Raw genomic sequence first — 19,497 nt, forward strand, 5'->3', positions numbered from 1 at the left:
CGAGACACTCCAGGAAGGTGAGAGCACAAGCTGCGGAACCAGGAACCCAAATAGCACTGTGATTTTCAAGACATTATTAGGTCCCCCACTGAAAGTAACCAGCGGAAGAATGAAGATTTCATTAGCACTTTGGTAGAACCAGAAAACATAGTCCTAGACAGGCTGTATGGCTGTCAGCCCAGAAACTTCACTGTAAATCATTTGGAAAACCGTGTTTGTCAACAGAAAATTAAAATGCCTTTAATGGTAGTTGCTTAAATGTCGTCTCGCATTTTCACCACAGCCTCCTTTTCTGGGGAGAAAATTTCAAATTTGTCATTATTATCCTCTCTTAGAAGTGGCTCAGGGAAGTTGTTGTATGAAACATAAACCAAAGCACAACAAACTTCCGAATGGGATGCCAGTGTCGTCTATGGAAGCAGCATGCAAACCACAAAGGGAGGAGAGTAGGCAGCAGATTTGTCAGGTTGCCAGTAAAAGACAATGTCTAAATTTCTGTAACCAGATCCGCCTTTAGAATATTTTATGTTTTCCAAATCAGACCTGAGGTTTTCTGGAATGATGAACAGTAACACTCTAAGCAGCAAAGTCTTAATCAGTACTACTTTGAAATGTATAACTGAAAGTTAATCAGGTCACCCTATTGAGGTTAAGAACGTGATTATGTGCTGATGTTGCTCATTTCACACATGGAAAAATCCCAGGGCAGTTAGGGGCCCTCTTGAGCCATTTGTATTTTTTAATTGTTTATTTAGATTTGATTTTTCTGGACTTGGTTTAAATGCTGTCGCTTTCTATGCGTGTTAATCTCTATGTCTGTCTGCCAGGTTTTCAATACAATATAGTGTAGTGGAAGGAATGTTGGATTATGTCTCATCTTTACTTGCAGAGAACCACCAGGTTAGGCATTTAAACTTTCTGAGACTCTCTCCAATCTGTAAGTAAGGAAAATCATACCCAGTGCAAAGTTGTGTCATGAGGAATCACCTGAGGAAAACTGTGCAAGGCCTGGCTCTTCACGAATAGTTTCCGTTCTTGGTCTACAGCTGGCCCCACCCTACCTACTTAAATACATTTCCTCCTCACTTAAACCTACAACTTTCACTCTAGAAAGGCAAGTCTCCTTAATGTTCCTGCCATTCTAATTCTCACTTTCCACCTTGGGTTACACTACTATGGCCCCATCCTCTTTACCTAATTTTTACTCGTCTTTCAGGTCTAAAAGGCAAACGTGTTCAGACAAAAACATCAACAAAGTGGAAAAGGATCATGTTATTTTTTTTTTACTCCTACTTCTGACATCTTTTCTTGGCTACGTATTTGTGTAGACAACCATTCCTTAATTTGTGGATAGCATGTGGAATGCATAAAGTAGACTTACTGAAGTTCATCTTTGTAATATTCATTTTCAATTCTACAAATATTTATTGCTTGCCTACTATGTAGAGGGTATAAATTTGAGAAAAAAAAAAAATCAGTCTAGGGCTTCCCTGGTGGCGCAGTGGTTGAGAGTACGCCTGCCGATGCAGGGGACATGGATTCATGCCCCGGTCCGGGAAGATCCCAGATGCCGCGGAGCGGCTGGGCCCGTGAGCCATGGCCGCTGAGCCTGCGCGTCCGGAGCCTGTGCTCCGCAACGGGAGAGACCACAACAGTGAGAGGCCCGCGTACCGCAAAAAAAAAAAATCAGTCTATTCCCTCGTGGGTTCATTATCCCCTTAGGAAGAAATTTGAATGATGCTACATGTTGTATTTGTCTCTCAGCTAAGGCAGTTATTTTGAAGTATCTTGTGTCTTTGCATTTGGTGAAATTCGGGCCATCAGTAGCCTATTGCTTGTATTCTCTGGAGTGTAGAATGAGATTATGTAGTCAGCACTTTAAATAATATGATATATGATGATTTTAAAACAAGGTGCTGTAATTTTCCATCAAAGCTATTTAAAAATCATATTGAGGCAAAAATGGACAAAGGTTTTTGCCAACAGATTATGACTTGGTAAATGATTTGTTAGGAGTTAAACAAAGGGCTTAGTGATATAACCAGAACACATTCTCCAGAGGTGAGTTACATTTATCAATCAAATGAAAAATGTGTTTAACTGCTAGAATACGTGTCAATCCATGTGATTACTCGGCTTCAGTCAATGGAAGGTAAATCTGGTTAACTACATTTGAGTATATTTTGTCAGCTTTGTTCACATGGTTTATAGGTTTATATTTGAACTCAAAGCTGCAACCTTAATTTATTAGTTCCAAGCTGGAGGCTTATGTTCTCTTTTAGAACATTCTCTTTCTGCACTATTAATGTCCCTGTCTCATAAACTAAACCTTATTTTCTGTGTTCACTGAGAAGACCTTATTCTTTAGAAAATAAAAAGAAAGCAATGATATACTTCCTGGCACTATTTAGCCTCTGCTTTTATGGTAGGGCATTTTTACTGATTCTTCTGGGCAGAAGGACATGCTCTACTTGTGTTAGAGAAGGTTACTTAGGAGGGATAGTCTTCAGCCCTTTGAGTTGCCCGTCTGTTTGAGAACCTGCTGAGCATGATTACAAATCACGAGTTGGGCTTGGGTTTTCCCAAGCTGGCTGCAGAGACAACTTGTCTAGGCTCTCAGTGAATAGCCACAGCCCACAGAGAATGTGTGTTTACCCAGACCTTTTCCATGGTTTACTTCTGAAAATTGGTTCAACCACATGGGAATCTAGTTAGACTCTTGGAATTATAATCTTTGACTGGCACATAGCCCAAACATTTTAAAATAGGATTTGGAAATTAGATTGGAGCTTAGGAAATGAGCAAAGAATGGTAAGAGTCCATATCTAAACCTCCTTCAGGTCCATCTGAAATCCACCTTTTAAAACATGGGTTTCCATTACCAAATCATCCATTTTTACTAGTTTTAAGTAGGAAGCAGAATTTTAGTGAGACACAGTGAAAGGTAATGTTTCAGTCATCATGCAGCTCACTAGGAAGGTAAAGGTGTATGAAAACTTACATGTGTAAAATCCCCTATTAAACTAAACATATTCTACCCAGCTGTTTAGGAGGATGATTTTTTTTTAACATCTTTATTGGAATATAATTGCTTTACAATGGTGTGCTAGCTTCTGCTTTATAACGAAGTGAATCAGTTATACATATACATATGTTCCCATATCTCTTCCCTCTTGCATCTCTCTCCCTCCCACCCTCCCTATCCCACCCCTTTAGGTGGTCACAAAGCACCGAGCTGATATCCCTGTGCTATGCGGCTGCTTCCCACTAGCTATCTACTTACGTTTGGTAGTGTGTATATGTCCATGCCACTTTCTCGCTTTGTCACAGCTTACCCTTCCCCCTCCCCATATCCTCAAGTCCATTCTCTAGTAGGTCTGTGTCTTCATTCCTGTCTTACCCCTAGGTTCTTCATGACATTCTTTTTCTTAAATTCCATATATATATGTTAGCATACGATATTTGTCTTTCTCTTTCTGACGTACTTCACTCTGTATCACAGACTCTAGGTCCATCCACCTCATTACAAATAGCTCAATTTCGTTTCTTTTTATGGCTGAGTAATATTCCATTGTATATATGTGCCACATCTTCTTTATCCATTCATCCGATGATGGACACTAAGGTTGTTTCCATCTCCTGGCTATTGTAAATAGAGCTGCAATGAACATTTTGGTCCATGACTCTTTTTGAATTATGGTTTTCTCAGGCTATATGCCCAGTAGTGGGATTGCTGGGTCATATGGTAGTTCTATTTTTAGTTTTTTAAGGAACCTCCATACTGTTCTCCATAGTGGCTGTACCAATTCACATTCCCACCAGCAGTGCAAGAGTGTTCCCTTTTCTCCACACCCTCTCCAGCATTTATTGTTTCTAGATTTTTTGATGATGGCCATTCTGACTGGTGTGAGATGATATCTCATTGTAGTTTTGATTTGCATTTCTCTAATGATTAATGATGTTGAACATTCTTTCATGTGTTTGTTGGCAGTCTGTATATCTTCTTTGGAGAAATGTCTATTTAGGTCTTCTGCCCGTTTTTGGATTGAGTTGTTTGCTTTTTTGTTATTGAGGTGCATGAGCTGCTTGTAAATTTTGGAGATTAATCCTTTGCCAGTTGCTTCATTTGCAAATATTTTCTCCCATTCTGAGGGTTGTCTTTTGGTCTTGTTTATGGTTTCCTTTGCTATGCAAAAGCTTTGAAGTTTCATTAGGTCCCATTTGTTTATTTTTGTTTTTATTTCCATTTCTCTAGGAGGTGAGTCAAAAAGGATCTTGCTGTGATGTATGTCATAGAATGTTCTGCCTACGCTTTCCTCTAAGAGTTTGATACCGTCTGGCCTTACATTTAGGTCTTTAATCCAATTTGAGCTTATTTTTGTGTATGGTGTTAGGGAGTGATCTAATCTCATACTTTTACATGTAGCTGTCCAGTTTTCCCATCACCACTTATTGAAGAGGCTGTTCTTTCTCCACTGTACACTCCTGCCTCCTTTATCAAAGATAAAGTGACCATATGTGCGTGAGTTTATCTCTGGGCTTTCTGTCCTGTTCCATTGATCTATATTTCTGTTTTTGTGCCAGTACCATACTGTCTTGATTACTGTAGCATTGTAGTATAGTCTGAAGTCGGGGAGCCTGATTCCTCCAGCTCCGTTTTTTGTTCTCAAGATTGCTTTGGCTATTCGGGGTCTTTTGTGTTTCCATACAAATTGTGAAATTTTTGTTTCAGTTCTGTGAAAAATGCCAGTGGTAGTTTCATAGGGATTGCATTGAATCTGTAGATTGCTTTGGGTAGTAGAGTCATTTTCACAATGTTGTTTCTTCCAATCCAAGAACATGGTATATCTCTCCATCTATTTGTATCATCTTTAATTTCTTTCATCAGTGTCTTATAATTTTCTGCATACAGGTCTTTTGTCTCCTTAGGTAGGTTTATTCCTAGATATTTTATTCTTTTTGTTGCAGTGGTAAATGGGAGTGTTTTTTTGATTTCACTTTCAGATTTTTCATCATTAGTGTATAGGAATGCCAGAGATTTCTGTGCATTACTTTTGTATCCTGCTACTTTACCAAATTCATGGATTAGCTCTAGTAGTTTTCTGGTAGCATCTTCAGGATTCTCTATGTATAGTATCATGTCATCTGCAAACAGTGACAGCTTTACTTCTTCTTTTCCGATTTGGATTCCTTTTATTTCCTTTTCTTCTCTGAGTGCTACGGCTAAAACTTCCAAAACTATGTTGAATAAGAGTGGTGAGAGTGGGCAACCTTGTCTTGTTCCTGATCTTAGTGGAAATGCTTTCAGTTTTTCACCATTGAGGTTGATGTTGGCTGTGGGTTTGTCATATATGGCCTTTATTATGTTGAGGAAAGTTCCCTCTATGCCTACTTTCTGCAGGGTTTTTATCATAAATGGGTGTTGAATTTTGTCGAAAGCTTTTTCTGCATCTATTGAGATGATCATATGGTTTTTCTCCTTCAATTTGTTAATATGGTGTATCACATTGATTCATTTGCGTATATTGAAGAATCCTTGCATTCTTGGAAAAAACCACACTTGATCATGATGTATGATCCTTATAATGTGCTGTTGGATTCTGTTTGCTAGTATTTTGTTGAGGATTTTTGCATCTATGTTCATCAGTGATATTGGCCTGTAGTTTTCTTTCCTTGTGACATCCTTGTCTGGTTTTGGTATCAGGGTGATGGTGGCCTCGTAGAATGAGTTTGGGAGTGTTCCTCCCTCTGCTATATTTTGGAAGAGTTTGAGAAGGATAGGTGTTAGCTCTTCTCTAAATGTTTGATAGAATTTGCCTGTGAAACCATCTGGTCCTGGGCTTTTGTTTGTTGGAAGATTTTTAATCACAGTTTCAATTTCAGTGCTTGTGATTGGTCTGTTTGTCTTTTCTATTTCTTCCTGATTCAGTCTTGGCAGGTTGTGCATTTCTAAGAATTTGTCCATTTCTTCCAGGTTGTCCATTTTATTGGCATAGAGTTGCTTGTAGTAATCTCTCATGATCTTTTGTATTTCTGCAGTGTCAGTTGTTACTTCTCCTTTTTCATTTCTAATTCTATTGATTTGAGTCTTCTCCCTTTTTTCTTGATGAGTCTGGCTAATGGTTTATCAATTTTGTTTATCTTCTCAAAGAGCCAGCTTTTAGTTTTATTGATCTTTGCTATCATTTTCTTCATTTCTTTTTCATTTATTTCTGATCTGATCTTTATGATTTCTTTCCTTCTGATAACTTTGGGTTTTTTTTGTTCTTCTTTCTCTAATTGCTTTAGGTGCAAGGTTAGGTCATTTATTCGAGATGTTTCCTTTTTCTTAAGGTAGGATTGTATTGCTATAAACTTCGCTCTTAGAACTGCTTTTGCTGCATCCCATAGGTTTTGGGTCGTCGTGTCTCCGTTGTCACTTGTTTCTATGTGTTTTTTGATTTCCTCTTTGATTTCTTCAGTGATCACTTTGTTCTTAAGTAGTATATTGTTTAGCTTCCATGTGTTTGTATTTTTTACAGATCTTTTCCTGTAATTGATATCTAGTCTCATAGCGTTGTGGTCGGAAAAGATACTTGATACAATTTCAAATTTTTGAAATTTACCAGTGCTTGATTTGTGACCCAAGATATGATCTATCCTGGAGAATGTTCCATGAGCACTTGAGAAAAATGTGTATTCTGTTCTTTTTGAATGGAATGTCCTATAAATATCAATTAAGTCCATCTTGTTTAATGTATTGTTTAAAGCTTGTGTTTCCTTATTTATTTTCATTTTGGATGATCTGTCCATTGGTGAAAGTGGGGTGTTAAAGTCCCCTACTATGAATGTGTTACTGTCAATTTCCCCTTTTATGGCTGTTAGTATTTGCCTTATGTATTGAGATGGTCCTATGTTGGGTGCATAAATATTTACAATTGTTGTGTCTTCTTCTTGGGTCAATCCCTTGATCATTATGTAGTGTCCTTCTTTGTCTCTTCTAATAGTCTTTATTTTAAAATCTAATTTGTCTGATATGAGAATTGCTACTCCTGCTTTCTTTTGGTTTCCATTTGCAGGGAATAATTTTTTCCATCCCCTCACTTTCAGTCTGTATGTGTCTCTAGGTCTGAAGTGGGTCACTCGTAGACAGCATATATATGGGTCTTGTTTTTGTATCCATTCAGCCAATCTGTGTCTTTTGGTGCGAGCATTTAATCCATTTACATTTAAGGTAATTATCGATATGTATGTTCCTATTCCCATTTTCTTAATTGTTTTGGGTTTGTTATTGTAAGTTTTTTCCTTCTCCTGTGTTTCTTGCCTAGAGAAGGTCCTTTAGCATTTGTTGTAATGCTGGTTTGGTGGTACTGAACTCTCTCAGCTTTTGCTTGTCTGTAAAGGTTTTAATTTCTCCATCAAATCTGAATGAGATACTTGCTGGGTAGAGTAATCTTGGTTGTCGGTTTTTCTCCTTCATCACTTTAAATATGTCCTGCTAGTCCCTTCTGGCTTGCAGAGTTTCTGCTGAAAGATCAGCTGTTAACCTTATGGGGATTCCCTTGTGTGTTATTTGTTGTTTTTCCCTTGCTGCTTTTAATATGTTTTCTTTGTTTTTCAGTTTTGACAGTTTTATTAATATGTGTCTTGGCGTGTTTCTCCTTGGATTTACCCTGTATGGGACTCTCTGTGCTTCCTGGACTTGATTAACTATTTCCTTTCCCATATTAGGGAAGTTTCTACTATAATCTCTTCAAATATTTTCTCAGTCCCTTTCTTTTTCTCTTCTTCTTCTGGAACCCCTATAATTCAAATGTTGGTGGGTTTAATGTTGTCCCAGAGGTCTCTGAGACTGTCCTCAGTTCTTTTCATTCTTTTTTCTTTATTCTGCTCTGCAGTAGTTATTTCCACTATTTTATCTTCCAGGTCACTTATCCATTCTTCTGCCTCAGTTATTCTGCTATTGATCCCTTCTAGAGTATTTTTAATTTCATTTATTGTGTTGTTCATCGTTGCTTGTTTCATCTTTAGTTCTTCTAGATCCTTGTTAAATGTTTCTTGCATTTTCTCTCTTCTATTTCCAAGATTTTGGATCATCTTTAGTATCATTATTCTGAATTCTTTTTCAGGTAGACTGCCTATTTCCTCTTCATTTGTTAGGTCTGGTGGGTTTTTATCTTGCTCCTTCATCTGCTTTGTGTTTTTCTGTCTTCTCATTTTGCTTATCTTACTGTGTTTGTGGTCTAGGAGGATGATTTTTGTAGCAAGGTCGATTTTATAATGTACACCTGTGGTATTTCATTCATGGACCAGGGTCCGTGATGTGGTTGATAAACTGAAATGTAAAGTTGGTAGATAAACTCTGTCTTTAGTAACCTTCAAGTTATTATATCTGCATTTCTGAGTACAAGAAGGGAAAAATTAAGACTGATGCTTTATTTGAAAATGCAATGTTTTTCTTGTTAATGATAAACCATCGTAACTAATAGAAAGAAAAAGCTTACCCATAGTAGAAAGCTAGCAAAACAAACAACAAGAAAAAAAAAACTTGTTATGCAATGAAGAACTTGCCTTTTCTAGTTCTAACATTCAGTAGCTGAAAGCAGATCATTGCCATAAAGAGTATTTACCAATTTTAAAAGGTCTTGGCCCATCATAGCTAGTGTTAGATTTGGAATATAGCTTTTGTTGCCAAGGTGACAAACACTTATAAATATAACACATCTTCTAATGTGCTTTTAACTTGGTATTTTTATGGCTTTTAAATCAGATACCATTAGCAAATATATTAGGTAATTTAGCTGAAAGACCATTTTCCTCTAACACTTTTTGTTACATTTCCCCAGGTATTTCAGTAAATGTCTGTTGTGACATTCTACTCCTGCTAGGCTTCCAACATAAGGGGATACATAAAGTACATCTGGTAAAGATGAACATATATTACCTTGCCTTTTTTGTGTTGATCACTGAAAAATGTATAAAAGAGAGTTAGATTTGTAGTCTCCTTGAAGAGCATTCATTGTTCCTATTGTTATTTGGGGGTTTATACCCCTTACCCCAAGTAACAATCTGGCTTTAAGATTCAATACACAGAGGAAAGGGTTTTGGGGACAGCATAATAACTATATATTAACACTCCCCAAAACCTCCATATCTAAATGCTTTCTCTTAGATATCAAAAAAAGAAGGCTATGGGGAAAATAATTACAGTAGACCATCTGGAGCCCTATATATTCGCAAGTCTCAGTTTATTGTTCCAAACAGTAAATTCAACAGCCCAGGCAGGGAAGGAATCATCTCTAAATGTATTCACTGGATTTTTAAAAGACTTGTGAGGTGGACATATTTGTCACAGCAAAGGTAAAATCAGATAAGACATATTTAGTTTAAGCCCAAATTTGCATTTATTGTTACCTTGTCAGAAATTCTTCTTAGAAGATTGTCCATTAATTCATTCATTGTTTTTTCTTTCATTCATTCAACCAACAGACATTTAAGAAGCATCAGCTATTTTTCAAGCATTGGAGGTACAGAGATGAGCAAGTGCTGGCCCTCAAGAAGAATATAATATCAGGACAGAGGTAGGCAAATAAATGAAGTATTACAACTCTGATAAGTGCTAAGGTAGAGATTGCATGCAAAGAAGGGGTCAGAGATGAGTCCCCAAAAAGGAAGGATGCTGCAAATTGTCTTCAGAGAATCAAGTGGAAAAGAGAAATATATATTTTACTTAAACAGCAAAACTCTAGACAGGTAAAATGTTTTATATAGTAAATCCACAATTGCTGTTTCCTTATTGTGTGATCCTGAATGTTTCTCTGTGCCTCAGTTATTCCTCCTATCTAATGTAGATAATTATCCTTGCCACCCGCATAGCTCATAGAAGACTGTTGATAGGAATAATGGGATATGAGTGGTGTAGCTATTTGAATTCTTTGGAAAAGAAAGATTCTATGTAAACACACAGCATCCTTATTATTCCAAGCGGTAGCATTTTGGATAATTACTGTATAATGCTGCACCTTTGTGTGTGTGTGGTTTGTTTCTTTATAGAAAAGTAAGTGCTAATGTTAAGTTTCTCTAATAACTTTGGAAGCAATTTTAATCCAGCAGACAAAACATAATAACCTTTAAAGTAAGTTAAATCCCTTTGTATTTGAGTAGATTTTGTTATTTACCAAGGTCTTAGGCAATTTTACCACAGTTATGGAAAAAATTGCCCAGCAAGCCCAGTTCTCTCGGTGAGTATCTGAAAAACACTATTGCAGACAGGCCAGAAGCTTCTTTACAACAGACACGGCTCTGAGAGTGTGTGTGAGTGTTTGCGTGTGTGCGCGCACGCGGGGGTGTGCGCGCACGAGTATGTTGTGTGTGTGAGTGAGCCTGGGGCTTGCCAGAAAGATCTGGGAACGAGCTGAGACTGGCTAGCATACCTGAGGCAGCTGTTATACCATGGCGCCTGGATTCTTCTCTCAGACTCTAGGCTGGCTCCCCTCCTCCTTCTCCTCCAGGCCCTCTTCCTTTTCATAGTCTAACTCTCACTGTCTTTCTTCCTCTTCCCTCTGATTCAGTGGGAGATCCCCATGGCCTGAGACTATGTCCTAGTCCTGCTGCCAGACATTCCAGGACTGTCTGGCTAATGGACGAAACCATACTGGTCAGAAAAATGACCCACAGCACTCTTAACCTGTTTCATCTTTTCTTTCACTCATTCATTCTCCCTCTGTTTCTCTTTCTCTCTCTCTCTCTCTCTCTCTCTCTCTCTCTCTCTCTCTCTCTCCCTCCCTCCCTCCCACCCTCTCTAGTTCTCACCTTGAGTTCGGTGCTGAAGATTAGCCATGAATTACTTGGCAACCATGGAAAGTGACAGTTTAAGGCAGATCTGCTCTTGGGTACTGTAACTTGCTTCAGGATATCTCAACAAGACCTGTCTATGAACTCAAGCTGGGATTTGCCAAGGTACTTCAGCCATCCATTAACAGGAGAGGCAGCCTCTACTGAGGAACCTGCATTAATCCCTCCTCTCCGCCTAGAGGTGCTGCTGCTCAGAAAGCTTCCTCCAGGAGCAGTGAGGTGACACAATAAATAGCTAAATAGCCGCAAGGGTTAAAAACCTATACAAGAAACTGTACTTTTCAGTTTAATCTGGCCTCTCATGGTTTGAGGTCATTTACCATTGGCCACCACTGGAATTGGGCAGAACTAGTATAGCCAACCAGGGTGAATTTTCCTAGGGAAAAATGCCAATACTAAACTAGCATGGGAAAGGCAAAGAACCCTAGGGCCATTGACAAGGGTAAAAAGTATGTATCACCACTGGAAAGGCCAATGATATTAATCCTAAAAGATGGTCTCTGGTTACATTTCATGGACTTGGGACACACTGACAGAAAAGAGCAATTACTTATAGTCATACTTTTAAAAACTTTGACAAAGATCCCAATCATGGTGGATTAGGTATATTTAATATCTCAATTAATCAGCCTTCTACAATAGTAATATGTCAACTTTGGTTCAGGAAATCCACTCCAGTTGATAGTCATCCAGGAAGCATCTTTCATGCCCACATATTAAATTTAATCTGCCACCCCTGTTTTATAAGACTCTGTATTCATCTGCTGAAGAAAAGATGCTTATTTTTATCATTCCAACTTAACAGCTTGCTTAGCAAAGCTGATAGGAGTTTAGAAGATATTCATTGAATGCCTATTTTGTATATTTACAAAAGAGGTAGATTTAAGGGAGTTACCCAAAAGCAATATGTTTTTTGTCCCACCATTATCCTATTGGTCTTCCTTTCATTCAGCAGATTTATCTGTCATGAAGAATTTAAGTTTCATATTTTCCTCTGTCAGTTGTGAAAAGGCCTGTCAGCTGGGGCTTACACTATAGTTTGTAAAAGGCCTATAGCACACAATGACAATACAATCTTATATTTGTGCTCCCAGTCTCCAGATAATCCCCCACTTTCCTCCTCTGCAGCCCAGTTATGATCAGGCTTAAGTTGCATATTCTGTTTTTAGCCAGATTTTTGCTGATAAATGCTATCAGCAAGACTGAAATGAAATACAGAAGGTTTAGCTCTTATTACCAGTGTAGAACATGCCTTGGGAGTTGTGAGTGTGATACTGAGACAGTAGTTGTATAAAACCATTTAATTCACAGAAACTAAATAAAGGAATGTTAATGGCATTGGCTTTTATCTGTTGAATGTTTCAAGGTCTTTATTCATGCACCTGAAAATACAGACTTTTGATTAACATTCCAGGAGATGTGCCAGAGATAGCGGGCCATTTCCCTTATGGTTTCCGGTAGGGATATAGTTCTGAGAGAAAACTATGCAAAGTCTTAACATTATTGGTTGATACCTTCAAACACAAGATACTTTGTTTTTGCCATTTTTATTCTGAGTTCACCAATACCCCCAGTCTCAGAAAGATTTACATTTCCCACATCTATGCAGAAGCTAATAGTCTCATTAAATGGAAACCATGTAAATAGTTGGAGGCCTACAAATCATTCTTTTTATAACCTGCTGGAGCTGCAGCAGAATGTGAAGGACTCGTATATTAGAAAAATGCATCATTGGCTTAACCAAGGAGAGGGAAGTGTTAACCATCATTCCTAGAACTCTGGAGTGGAACAGAAGCTTGCAGCCCGACACCAAAATAACATCGCAATGAGAAGTGAAATTGCTTCTAAAGCTAAATTGCTTCATTTGAAAATTGTAGTGATGCTGAGAACAATTATGTCACTTAAACTTTCACAATTTTGTTTTTATAAATCAGTTGTAAAACTATCATGTGGTTTAAATGCGATTATTTAATAAGGGCATTTGTAATTGTCCAGCATAATCAATTATGCTTCAGTCAGGTTCTTCTCTGCAACTGTGTTTGTGCTAGCGGCTGAGTCATTCTTATGGTAATACATACTTTTTGAAAAAGCCAAATAAAATCATTGTTTTCCAGAAAAGTTCTTTCCCCCTCTGATTGCAAAGCATTTCACCAACTGCAAACTGAGTCTCGGAATTCATTTTCTTTCCCCTTTGTCTTAGAAAGTAAACATCTATTCAAAGCATGAGAAGGAAAAACATACTGCTAGATAATAGGTGAAGTGAAAGTTGGTTCTTTAAGAGTCATGATAGTCTTGTCAAGTATGTTTACTGAGCTGAGACCGGGGCCAGAGCCCAGGGAGCATGGAGTGGCGTGTGAGAATTACCCAGCAGGAGCCATTATGATGTTGGTACCACAAGTCACAGATCATGACTCTGATTTTCTAAGAAGAAGGAGAGATTAATCATGGGCTGAGTCTAGGCGCACTCAGGCCTCCCAGAGGCTAGAGGATTTTAGTTGCTGTGTTGTGCAATTTGTGGGCTATTTGGTCCATTTTGGACTGCCTAGAGAGCTATGTTTTCCTTCCACATTTCAACTGAAGTCTCTGCTAATGCCTTACCCCTGGGTTTTGCCTGGTTCATTCTGATTTCTGTACCCACTGGCTTGACCAAAAGGTTTCTTAGGAAGCCAGACTCTCAGCCTCTCTTTCCTCTCCCCATCCTTTTCTCTTCGTTAGACAGATTCTCCCCTACCTTGACTCCTCTTTTACATTTCCTGATTCTCTAAAGGTTCTCACCACTTCATGAAAATATCAACCCATTTCCTCGCTCTGCTATGCATCCTGCCCTAAGAGCAGATCCTCCTACGTAAGAGCATTTCCTCATTTCAGTCACTCTTCAGGAGAATGACTGAGTCCTGCCAGTGATATAAGGTGTTTAGCTTCAATCACATGAATCCAGCAGAAACTGAAGCAGGAATCCAAACGAAGCCTCCACCATACTGGAGCCAGTGAATTTGCTGTTTCAGAATCCAAATTCAATACTATCACTTACTAGCTTAAAACGAGTCCATGGCATTCCTTTATCTTAGCTAAAAGCCAAAAGGGTCTGTGTGCTCTGGCCCAAATAGCTCTCGAGTTTTTCTCACACCTTCTTTCCCTTCACTCTTTGTCCCAGTCACATAGGCCTTCTCTCTAAAATGGCCAGTTTCTCTTCCAGCCCAAGGCCTGTACATCTGCTGTTCCCCTCTGCTTGTGATTCTGCTTACCCGCACCTGGCCCAAACTGCATATCCCTTACCAGGCTAGTTCTCTCTCATTTCTCTTTCCCTTTTAGGCCAAGCATCACTACTTCAGGAAAACCAACACAGATGCCCTCAACCAAGAACACATTCTCCTGTTGTATGGTTACAGGATAACAGACTTTTCCTTCAAGTTATTTATTACACTTGTAATGTTCTATTTATTTGCACTATTACTCGATAATTATCCCATTCCAGTGGCCCCTCCTCAAGAACAGGGACTTAGTTTCTGCTTCACCTGGTGTCTCTGCACTCAGCAGGAGCTCAGTTTATTTCTGTTGAATGAATATACTCTTTGGGGTTCATAGAAATTTTATATCAGAAAATAAGGAAAGCAAATTTCTTAAACCTGGCTCAAGCAGGAGGGTTTTGAAACCATCCTCATATCTATTCATGGAGAAATGTACAATAACAAATTGAAAATAGCCTAAGCATCAATGGAAGAGCAGATAAGTAAACTGTGCTGTGATCATAAAACATAATACTATGCAGGAGTTAAAATTAGTGAATTAGTGTCATATGTGTCCACATGGCTAAATCCGCAAAACACATACATAAAGAAAATGGGCATAAAAAAATGTACATCGGTTTCTTTGCCTAGAGTCCATGGAAGAATATTCAGAGACCACAACAGTGAAAACATAAGTAAGTACTAAGGCTAGGGATGAAATTTAGAAAGCATGGGAAGATGAGGCCTTCAGAGTTCTGTCCTTCCTTTTCACGTCATTCCCCAGCCAGAGTACAGTAAGAGGAATGTAATCAATCCCTGCTCCTTTTTTTGGCCACACTGCTACTGTCTACTTTCTGGGGTAGTCCTTAACTGCACTTAGGAACAAACGTATCTCTAAAGGGTAAAGATGAGAGGATCATAATCATTTACAAATGGAAAAAGTAAAAGGAAATAAACTAGAGAATAATAACAATATAGAAGAAAATTGATAATATACAAAATATTGAAATTTAATTCCTCTTTTGAAATATTATATGGGACTAAGTTTTAATAAATAACAAGATATAGAAGGTCTCAGAGACCTAGTTGAAAATTAAATGAAATAGGTAAAAATTCTCCTAGACTCATGCTCAGCTCTAGACTGGGAGACATCATACACAGACGTATCTAATGCATTATGGCCTTTCTCATAGTATAAGCTGCCTCTCTCCCCCGCCTCTCTCTTTTCTTTTCTTTTTTTTGTGGAATTGGATAGTTTTAGAAGCCACTCTTTTCCAAAGTATGTCCCTTACTCACCTTACTACAAAGCCTTCAAATCCACTTTCTTCGTTGACTTTGAATCAAAGCATTGAAGAACACTCTTAAACCCACAAGATTTTAGAATGACAGAAAGATCTTACTTTTTTAGATTAGATGAGGAAAATGATGCTTGGAGAGTTAAAGTAACTTTCCAAGGCCACCCAGGTATCATGTAGCAAGTGGGTACCAGAATCCAAAACCCAATACTCCTCATTCCTGGTGCATTGTTCTTTCCAGTGTTGCATCTAGGGCCCCTGTATTAAACCTGTATCAGTTGTTAATGCTGTGGTTTGCATTTGTTTGCTAGGGACAGAGACAAAGGTAAAATCAGCTAAAGAGTGCCATTTACATACAATAGAATATTATTCAGCCTTTAAAAGGAATGAAATTCTGATACATGATACAACATGGATGAACCTTGAAGGTATTATGCCAAGTGGAATTAACCAGATACAAAAGGACAATATTGTATGATTCCACACATATGAGGTACCTAGGGTAGTCGAATTCATAGAGACAGAAAGTAGAATGGTTGTTGCCAGGGGCTGCGGGAAGGGTGAAATGGCAGTTATTGTTTAACGATCACAGCGTTTCAGTTTGGAAGATGAAAAAGTTCTGGAGATGGACAGTGTTAATGGTTGCATAACAGTGTAAATGTTCTTCGTGCCACTAAGTTGTACACTGGAAAATAGTTAAAATGGTAGATTTTATGTTATATGTATTTTATCACAGTTTGAAAAAAATCAGATGAGAAATCATGAATTATGAATTCCAGCCCAAGAAGACAAGTGCAGTGGGAATTCCGGGAATACAGAAAGGACTAAGAAAGTACTAGATGCTTGAGGAGGGTTGGAAGTGGAAGAGAGGAAAGAGGAAAGAGAGGAAAAGAGAAAGATCTGTTTTTTAGACCAGCACTGTCCAATAGAACTTCCTGTCATGGAGAAGGATTCTTATCTGTGTTGTCTCTTGTAGTAGTCAGTAGTCACTAGCCACATTTGAGCCCTCAAAATGTGTAACTGAGGAACTGAATCTTTTATTTAATTTGATTTTGATTAATTTACATTTAAACAGCACAGGCCTAGACCTTCTATTGGTGATTTCACTTAAAGTACTTGTATTTCTGCTTCTTCTAGCTCATGTTCTATACATTCAAGCATCATTCACTTATTTACTCAGTCACTGTCAGCAGATATAGTACATCTCCTGTGTGCCAGGCTTTTGCTAAGCAATAGGAATAAAAGGGAGTTAGAAAAACTCTACATTGCTGGGAGGAGCATAAATACATGTAACCACTGTGACAAATAATGTGACCGTATGTCCTGAGGTTAGAAATGTTCATAACCTGCAACCCAGTGCTTCTACATCCTAGAGAAACTCTCAAATGTGCTCAAGGAGACATGGACTTTAAAAATCATAAAAGGCCTAAAGATCAATGAAAAACAGATAAATAAGGCTGTGTTTATAAAACAATACTATGCTGTGTAGTTAAAACTAATGAAGGAGTGGCTAAACCACCAAAACACAATAGTAGAAAAAAATTCAGTTGTAGAAGGATACACACAGGATGATATTTTTAAAAACCTTTTTTTAAAAACTTGCAAAGTTATTGTTTATGGATACATACATGCATACACATGAAGTAAATGTAAAAATATGTATGGGCATGAGAGAGAGCACATTCAGGGTGGTGGGTACTTCTGGCAAGAGAGGGAATGGGATGGAAGAAGGTACACAGAGGTCTTCAATCTATATGTAATATTCTATTTATTAAAAAAGATCTGAAACAAATATGACAAAGCCAGAAGATGAGTTCATGGTGTTCATTATATTATTAGCCATACTTTTTACTAATACTTAAAATATTTCATAATAAAACAGATGCTAAGAAGTGGCCCTTCTGTTAAGAAGCTCTCAGATTAAAGGGGCATCATAAGTACAAACAAAAAATTTTCATAGTGTGTTAAAAGTAGTAATAGGGGCATGTATGAGGTAGGAAGACGAACACAGAAGAGGGTAGAAAGAACAGTCTCAAGGAGTCAAGGAATATCTCACTAGGTGATTGCATTTAGGTTTATTCTCTGAGGGCATATAGATGTTTATTTGGGAGAAATATAAAAATGGATATTTATTAGAGGCTGAGAAGACAGTTTGTACAAAGGTCAAGGTGCGAAAGAGTTTGGTGCCTTCAAAGAATAGCAAGAAAATTTGGCCTCACTGGAGCCTAGAACTGTCAGGGTAGAGGTGGACTGGTAAGGCTCCTAAAACTGATTGGGACTGGCTCAGGTCTGGCTCTATGATCCAAGCCAGGGCAGCAGTATGTGTAGGTGGGTGGAGTTGGGGAGTGGTAGAATGGAACAAGGAGAGACTTGAACCAGGGAGACCCATAAGGAAGCTCTTGTAAGTGTCCAAATGAAAGATGGTGTGAGCCTGAACTCTGGTAATAGCAATGAAGACATGGAAGAGGACGGTTGGGGGATGTCGTGGGTGAATCTATAGGACTTGCTGACTGGTTGAATGAGTGATGGAATGAAATAGAGCAAAGAAACAAAAAATGAAATTCCCATGTTGAACAACCTTGGCTGATGGTGACCTTGACCTTGAAGAAGAAGGAAAAGGAGAAGAAGCAAGGTTTCCCTAACCTTGGGAGTGAGAAGGAGAGGTAAGAGGATAATGAGAATACCTGGAATGGATGACACAGGCAAGAGACATCCTGTAAAGTGAGAAAAGAAGATTGTACCATAAAGCTAAGAAGTTGGATCGTCACACTTTAGGTGTAGGCTAAGCTCTTCCTCCCAGAGAATGGTCATGTATTGGCAGGAGAACCTGAAGACCTCTAATTCAACAACAACAAAGAGGACTAAACAATGGGATCATGCTCCAGGCTTTGGCATCTAGCCTTAGAAAACTAGTATAGTAATGAAGGCACCAACTTTTATAGTTAAACAGACCTACATTCAATGCGTCCAGTTCATTTAAATTTTCATTCCCTACTTACTTGGTGAAAATTTGAGCAAGTCCTCAAAATATCTCTGAGCCTCCGTTCCTCATCTGGAAATGGGAATGATAATACCTGCCCCAGAGGACTGTGGTGAGGATAAAGTATAATAATGTTGTTTGGTAAAGATAAATACATAGACAAATACAGAATACTATATTATTGTAGTGGGATGGGTAAATCATTTTTAATTCCAGTATTAAAGTTAAAAGACAAAAGTATTAAAAATAGCTATAAATAAAAATATGTTAAAAGATCCATGATATAAATAGATATAAATTGTGAAATAACAAAAAACTGTGTGTTGGAGGAGAAGTTAAAGTGTAGAGTTTTTATATGCAATCTAACTTATTATCACCTTAAAATAGACTATTATAACTGTAAGATATTTTATGGAAGCACCAAGGTAACCCCCCACACACACAAAAGCCTATAGAAGTTATACAAAAGGAAATGAGAAAGGAATCAAAGGAAATCAATGCCCAAAACATCAACAAAACACAAAGGAACACAACAAGAGTAGGAAAGATAGACAAAAGAACTATAAGACTAAAAAATAACTAACAAAATGGCAATAGTAAATCCTTCCCTATCAATAATTACTTTAAATATAAATGGATTAAACTCCCCAAGGAAAGACATAGAGTGGCTGGCTGGATTTTGAAAAACACCCAATTATATGCTGTCTACAAGAAACTCACTTTATTTTTTTCTTCCAGTTTTATTGAGATAGAATTGACATACAGCAATGTATAAGTGCAAGATGTACAGCATAATGATTTGACTTATATACATCATGAAATGATTACCACAATAAGTTTAGTAAACATCCATCATCTCATATAGATACAAAGTTAAAGAAGTAGAAAAAAATTTTTTCCTTGTGATTAGAACTCTTAGGATTTACTATCTTAACAACTTTCATATATAAAGTACAGCAGTGTTAATTATATTTATCATGTTGTACATCACATCCCTAGTATTTATTTATCTTATAACTGGAAGTTTGTACCTTTTGACCACCTTCATCCAATTCCCATTCCTCAACTTCACCCCACCCCCACCCCCGCCTTGGATAACCACAAATCTAGTCTCTTTTTGTATAAATCTGTTTGTTTTTGAAGTATAATTGACCTACAACAT

At 37.9% G+C, this 19,497-nt stretch overlaps 1 long non-coding RNA gene across 2 annotated transcripts in view; it reads left to right on the plus strand.

Moving 5' to 3' along the window:
* LOC113618399 (uncharacterized) overlaps positions 1-19,497 on the plus strand; it is a 217,640-nt gene that overhangs the window by 62,668 nt on the left and 135,475 nt on the right. For both annotated transcript variants that reach the window (XR_003432003.1, XR_003432002.1), the window contains exon 3: positions 9,469-9,560. This is a non-coding gene — a long non-coding RNA (uncharacterized LOC113618399). The remainder of the gene's footprint in view (positions 1-9,468; positions 9,561-19,497) is intronic.

The sequence above is a fragment of the Aethalodelphis obliquidens genome, unplaced genomic scaffold (assembly GCF_003676395.1).
Source record: "Aethalodelphis obliquidens isolate GAN/ISIS:26980383/991018 unplaced genomic scaffold, ASM367639v1 scaffold5, whole genome shotgun sequence".
In the NCBI taxonomy this organism is placed as follows: Eukaryota; Metazoa; Chordata; class Mammalia; order Artiodactyla; family Delphinidae; genus Aethalodelphis; species Aethalodelphis obliquidens.